Genomic DNA, 6967 nt, shown 5'->3' with positions numbered 1-6967 from the left:
GGTTGCAAAGTATATTAAAAACACATAGCAATTCAAACCATTTTGTGCGCTGCCACCCCATTTGTTGCTTAACCAAAACAATCCTGTTCCCAGGAGTGCCACTCCTTTCCATCTCTTGTGATGCATTTTCGGCAACTCGACCCTGACAGTTCAATGCACATTTTTCTCTTTCCTCAATTTGTGACAGCTTCTCCAAAGATAAAGAATTGCTCTGCTCAGCATCACTAGTAGTACTGTCTAAGCCGCAGTATTATAAAGCATATACAAAGGTCTGGAAACCATCAGGCCCTATAAGGAGCAACTTAGGCAGCTAGGTATGTTTAGCCTGGGAAAGGTTAAGAAGTGATATGATAGCCCTGTTTAAATATTTGAAGAGATGTCGTATTGAAGAAGGAGCAAGCTTGTAGTCGAAGATGTATGTGTGCTGTACAAAGCCAACTCTGTGTCCCTTGCAGTAGCTGGGTTGCCTTCTGAAGATGCAGTGGAAGATGCTCCCCCATTGTCTGTATTGACAAAATGATGGGCTTTTGTACATAAAATGGAAAAGAAACACTGGCCTGGTTTTGTCATGACCCAGCAAAATGTCTTTGCTTGACTCCGGTAAGTGATAAACACATGCGTACATTGTGCTAGGCGTGCAAAGTGAATTATTTGCCATAATGCAACAGACAAATTCTGCTGAAAGAGGTGGAAGCAAAATGTGCACTGCACCTCTACCTTGCGCATTATGGTTGCAGTGTATATCATGGCTACGCATGGTACATTGCAGTTGTGCATGGCAAAAAGGCATCCAGTCAGTGAACTGTGTTGCGTAATGCTGTTGTTCAGCATGGGGGCTGTGTGGTGCACCATGAGATCTTGGGAAGTGATTGCAGGGCCATCCAGTCCAATTGCCTGCCATGCAGGAATACCCAACTAACACACTCCTGAGAGAGGGCCACCCAAAGATCTCCAAAGAAATAGAGTCCACCATCTTCCGAGGCAGTCCACGGTTGAGCAGTGGTCAAGAAGTTCTCCCTAATGTTTAGGTGGAATCTCTTTCTTGTAATTTGTCTCCACCGGTTCTTGTTTGAGACTCTGTTGTTCTGTGCTTTCAAGCCATTTCCGACTTATGGCGACCCTAAGGCAAATCTATCACAGGGTTTTCTTGGCAAGAGTCTTCAGAGGGCGTTTGCCATTGCAGTCCTCTCAGGCTGAGAGAGTGTGACTTGCCCAAGATCACACAGTGAGTTTCAAGGCTGAGCAGGGATTTGAATCCCCTTCTCCAGATTCATAATCCAATGCTACACCGTGCAGTAGGATAGGAGTTTGCTCCATCTTTTTACATGTCATTCCTTCAGATTTTAAAAGATCACTATCATGTTAGCTCTTGGTCTTCTCTTCTCCACTTAAACACACCCAGTTCTGTCATTTGTTCCCCAGAAGGTTTGGTTTCCAGATCTTTGACCATCTTGTTGACCCTTCTCTGGACCCTTTCCAGCTTTCAGTATGCTTCTTGAATTGTTCCCCGAACTGGACACCTGGTTGCCACTGAAATGTGACAGAAGGAGAACAGTGTGGCACCGTGCCTTCCTTGATCTGCGTCTCTGCGGAGGTATTTATGCTACACCGAAGGGATGTTGGATAGCCGCAGTACTTCACGAAGGGTGGGGAGTTAGGAAGGAAGATACAGCGTGAGTGGTAAGAGAGGGCCAACATTTTGCCACTGGTTCACAGTATGTGTACATAAAGGGTGGGACAGATATTTTCTGTTCTTTCTTTTTCCCTGGTTGAAAAACAGGTTTCTGGACAATCAGGAAACAAAATAGAGTAGTGAGACTTTTCCCTACTTTTCTCCCACTAGTCAAACATGCGGAAGAGTTTGGAGGACTTTTCTAGGGAGGAAAAGACTCCAGATTTTCTGCACGAGAAATGCGTTTTCTGTGCAAGTAAGCACATGCATGTCACCATCCTTGAAAAAGAAGCCCTGTGACCACGATCCCCTCTTTCCATTGCTGAAGTCAGTGTTTCCGGCTCTTTTGAGTCCAGCAGTATCTTGGAATTGAATGCCCAAAAGGCATTCTGCTTTGCAGAGGCCCCAAAGGGGGCTTTGGATGGCTGGGCTGCGGGCTCCGTGACTTGAACCCCAAACCCCTGGCAATCTTTGGGCCTGATCTGGCCTTGTTCAGCCTTTTCCCGAAGGGGTTAAGGCAGGAGGAGGAGGCGCACCTGGGCAGGAGTGTGCACCTGCAGCAGCAGCAGCAGCTCACCTGGGCAGGCCTTCCCACCTGGGCCTTGGCAGGAAGAGGAAGGGAAAAGAGAAAGTTTGCTGTGAATCTGGTGGACAGTGTGGGATCAGGAGTTTGAGGAGCCCCAAACGCACCCCCAAACTGGACGGTAAGTGGCTGAGGTTGGAGGTGGAAGTCCCATCCTCCAGGACCCCTCTTTCCCCTGGCATCTTCTTGCTCCCAAAGGTGATGGGAACCAAAGAATGGCCTTGTGCTCACAAGTGGCTCTTTGGGATAAGGGGGATTTGAAGGGGTTTTGACAGCTATAGGTTGTGTCTGTGTGTAGGGAGAAAGGAATCACACTCACACACACTCAGTGTGTATTGTACACACTGTACCACCTCAACTTCGTTGTTTTTATTTCTTGCATGTGTTGGAAGAACTGGGGAGTTCCTGTGCTTGCTCCCCTTCATCCCATTTTACAAAAGTTGTATCATTTCCTCTCCAGGGCCTTTCCCGCTTCTAGTGTCCCGAAACATCCAAAGCATGGAAAAGGCACTAGTTTGGACTACAACGCTCAGAATCCCCTGGTCAGCTGAGATGAGATTTCAGGAAAAGCATGGAACATTGACTGGTTGGGTGGCGGTGGTGGTTGCGTGCCTACAAATAGTTTCCGACTTACGGCGACCCTAAGGTGACTCTATCCTGGGGTTTACTTGGTGAGGTTTATTCACAGGGGATTTGCCATTGCCTTCCCCTGAGGCTGAGAGAGTGTGACTTGCCCAATGTCCTCCAGTGAGTTTCCATGCCTGGGTGGAAATCGCCACAGATCTCTGTTATCTCTGTTGTTGTGTGTCTTAAGTCGATTCGAACTTATGGCAACCCTAAGGTGACCCTATCCTGGGGTTTTCTTGGCAAGGTTTGGTCAGAGGAGGTTTGCCATTGCCTTCCTGTGAGGCTGAGAGAGTGTGATAGTCACACAGTGGGTTTCACCGCCAAGACAGGAATCGAACCCTGGTCTCCAGAGTTTTAGCCCAATGCTCAAACCACTGGTGGGTTTTACTGTTTGGACTACAAGTCCTGCCAAAGTGATGGAAATACCCAGAAAATTCACTTTTCAAAGCCCTATTTAAACATGGTCTCAACTAATCCAGGGAGGAGAATTAACTGGGCCAAGTTGCCCAGAAAAATACAGGTGCTCACAACTTTTCTTACCCAATGGGACTGCAATCCTGGACTAAGTCTTTCCCCATGTGTTGTATTACAATTCCCATTATCCACGACCCATACTTTCAGAGCATGATGAGAGTTGGAGTGGAAGGTTTTCGGTGAATGCCGGCTATCCAAAGGCTGCCTTAGAGTTACTCACCTGGGAGTAAACCTGGATTAAGTCAGTAGGTTTTACTTTTAAACAGAATGCAGGGTTGCATTTTGCGACGGTTTGTGTTGTTCTTAAAATACGCACCTTGTCTTCCTGCGCAAGTGCCAGAAGCAAACAACAACACTATTAAAACACTCCACTCTAAAACCATAACAACGTTAAAGTTAACCGTTAGGTATAGTGCTATTTGCGTGTGTTTTGGTTCAGATTTTCGCAAAACAAACTAGGAACCTTTTGACAAAGTTTAAAAACTTAAAACGTAGATCCAGTTTGTTGTTTGTTGTGTGCCTTCAAGTTGTTTGGGGTTTCCTTGGAAGGTTTCTTCAGGGAGGGTTTGCCATTGCCATCCTCTGAGGCTGAGAGAGTGTGACTTGCCCAAGATCACCCAATGGGTTTCGGATTCGAATCCTGGTCTCCAGAGTCCAACACTCAAACCACAACGCCATGCTGGCTTACCCAGTTTGGTGTAGCAGCAGCAGTTAATATCCAGTTTCTTTCACACTTTGATGCCACTTTTAACTGCTATGGTTGAATGCTATGGAATTCTGGGATTTGTAGTTTGGGGGTTACTTAGAACCCGCTTGCGGAAAGGGTGAGTTTTATGAAATATTGAGAGTGCCAGAACGCTCTTATTTTTTGGTGAGGCATTTAAAATTCTGTACTACAAAACTCAAATGCCTCACCAAACTATGAATCCCAGGATTCGCAGGCGAAGCACCATCAAGCTGCTAGAAGTGTGTAGTATAAAGGGGAGAACTATAGTAAGATGTTTCCCACTTCACTGTCAACCTGGAGCTAAGTTTTGGATGCTAAGCAGGGCCAGCCCTGGATAGAACTTGGATGGGAGACCGCCAACAAATACCAGGCTCTTATTTCAGAGGAAGGGAGGGACTGGCAAAACCACCTTTGACCGTTCCCTTCAAATTGTTTCTGACTTAAGGTGACCATGTCATGGAGTTTTCTGAGAGAGTGTAACCCACCAGATCATCCGTTTTCGTGACCAAGCAGGAATTCGAACCCAGATCTCCAGCTGAATGGTCAAACCACTACACCATGAGTAACTTTGGCGGAGGTTTATCTCAGAGGTTGACTGGCCTGGGAAAAAATAAACAAACTCTAATCTGACCGTGTTTTATTGGCAGCGTTTCTGTTTTGTGTTTGATTTCGGATGTTTAAAGTTTGAGGTGGGATTACCGTAACGTCGTTTCTTTTGTGAATGAAGTCAAGAAATTACTGTATAGGATAGATGGGGACTGCAGAAATAATCCAGTTTGACACCACTTTAACTGCCTTGGCTCAATGCTATTCTTGGAATTCTTGTTTTGTGCAAACATTTAATTTTGTGGCTCTGGTGCAAAACTGCAATCCAAAAGCTCATTGCATTAAAGCGGTGTCAAACCGGATGATTTCTGCAGTGCGGACGCAGGCGTAAGGAAGCATTTCATGCCCTGAACCCTTCCCAGGTGAAAACTGGGATGCTCAACAATATCGGAGTGTGGTCAAGATGGCAAAAGATGCGAATGAGAAAATGCACACAAACCGGAGAATGCTGCAGCGGTTTGCTTTTGCCTGAGCCGACTGGGAAGGGTCCTCTACTTCTTGCTGCAAAATTAATGGCACGTAATAGAAATAAGCTGAAGACTAAAGGAGAGGTAAAACAGGACATTTTAAAAGAAAAAGCTCCTTGAGAATTAATTTTAAGGGGAAACAGGCCTATAGAACGCGCTGGACTTTTTATTGGCGGTGGTTGTTTGTGACGGTTTTAGTTTGGAATTGATTTTACCTTTATTACTTTGCTTTTTCGCTGTTGCATTCTGTGCATTTTTAAAGCCGTTTTTATCCATCTGACGCCGTTGTTTCTCCTGGATCTCACATTCATAAAATAAATGATCAAATCTTCCCCGTTGAATCAAGCGTACATAATTGTACCCCTCATTAGAAATGTTTCAATAATAATAATAATAATAAATTTTATTTGTATTTTCCGCTTCTCCTAATGGATCAAAGTGGATTTACACCCAGGAATTCATTCATTGCAATACCATCAACTCTTTTCTGTACTTCCTACACTATGCATATTTATTCTTCTGCTTTAGTCCAGTGTATTTTTACCTAACGTCCGGTTTTCTGTGACCTATCCATCATTTAACCTGACCTCCTTATCTTTAATTCCCCCCCAAAAGGTGCTTAGTTATACTATTATAAGAAAGAAACTTGATTACTAGCCTATCATATTTCGTATCTTATTATTGAAACAAGTGGCTAGTGATCGAGTTTCCTTTTCTGAATTGTGCTTTTTATGTAATCATCCTAGAAACCTGAATAAACCTCTCCAGTTTTGTCTCTAATGGGTTATAACTGGGGATTCTGTGCATTTTTAACTATACCGCCTGACGTCGCAAACTGGGAAAAAGGCAGGATGTGAATACAATACAATAATGATCCTAAAGAGAAGGTGAAGAATCTTGCAGCTTAAAGTGATTTTGGCTGCGTCCGCACTGCAGAAATAATCCAGTTTGACCCCACTTTAACTTCTGTGGGATTTGGGGAATTGTAGTTTCTTGTGGCCCCAGAGCATATATTGGCCCCATACAGACAGGCCAAAATAAAGCTGCTTCGGGTCACTTTGGAGGCATGCTGTTTAAATGATGCATGCGTCCTAAGAGTCCAGAAGCCACGCCAAAACCATGCTCTATTCCTAAGGACTGCTTCGGGTCACTGATGAGTCCGGAAGCCGCGCCAAAGCTACGCTCCAATCCTTAGGACTTTTGGATTTATGGCAACCCTATAATGGGGATTTCTTAGTAAGATTTGTTTTTGGAGAAGGTTTGCCTTTGTCTTCCTTGGAGGCCGAGAGAGTGTGACTTGCCCAAGTTCACCCAGTGGGGCTCCATGGCCGAGCCAGGATTCGAACCCTGGTCTCCAGAGTCCAATGCTCAAACCACTACACTGACCCTTGGCCCTGCTGATAAGCTGATAAGATTTCTAACCCAAAACATTGGGAAGGACTAGTTTGGGAGTGGTAGAAACTAGCAAAGCATATATAGCTTGAAGCCACGGGTTCAAGCCCCTGACGGAAATCTGTCCGTACTTTGAGCCCCTCGCCATCTATTTGCCTCCCAGACTTTGTTCGCCCGAAATAAATCTCCATTTTCCCTTCGGCTCTTGTCTGGTCAATATTTGCTCTTGAGACTGGAATGCCACAAAGGGAAAAGGGACTCTTGAGCCCAGGGCAAAAGTAAATACTGGATTTTCTGCTGGGATTGCAGGCTTGGAAACACAAAATGGATGGTATGGTAGAGCAGCCGGAGTTTAGGATTGGGGCTTGGGAGATCCAGTTTCTAATCCCCTTTCTAAATCTGCATCCGTACTGCAGAAA

General features: G+C 45.1%; 1 protein-coding gene across 1 annotated transcript in view; it reads left to right on the top strand.

Annotated features, from left to right (window-relative positions):
• The first annotated feature begins 2294 nt into the window (after positions 1-2294).
• Positions 2295-6967, top strand: part of TJP3 (tight junction protein 3) — a 56575-nt gene continuing 51902 nt past the window's right edge. The window contains exon 1 of the mRNA XM_042478921.1: positions 2295-2376. The gene's annotated coding sequence lies outside the window, so the exon portion shown is untranslated. The remainder of the gene's footprint in view (positions 2377-6967) is intronic.

This window comes from Sceloporus undulatus, chromosome 7 (assembly GCF_019175285.1).
Source record: "Sceloporus undulatus isolate JIND9_A2432 ecotype Alabama chromosome 7, SceUnd_v1.1, whole genome shotgun sequence".
In the NCBI taxonomy this organism is placed as follows: domain Eukaryota; kingdom Metazoa; phylum Chordata; class Lepidosauria; order Squamata; family Phrynosomatidae; genus Sceloporus; species Sceloporus undulatus.
This window is presented reverse-complemented; position numbering and strand designations above follow the sequence as displayed.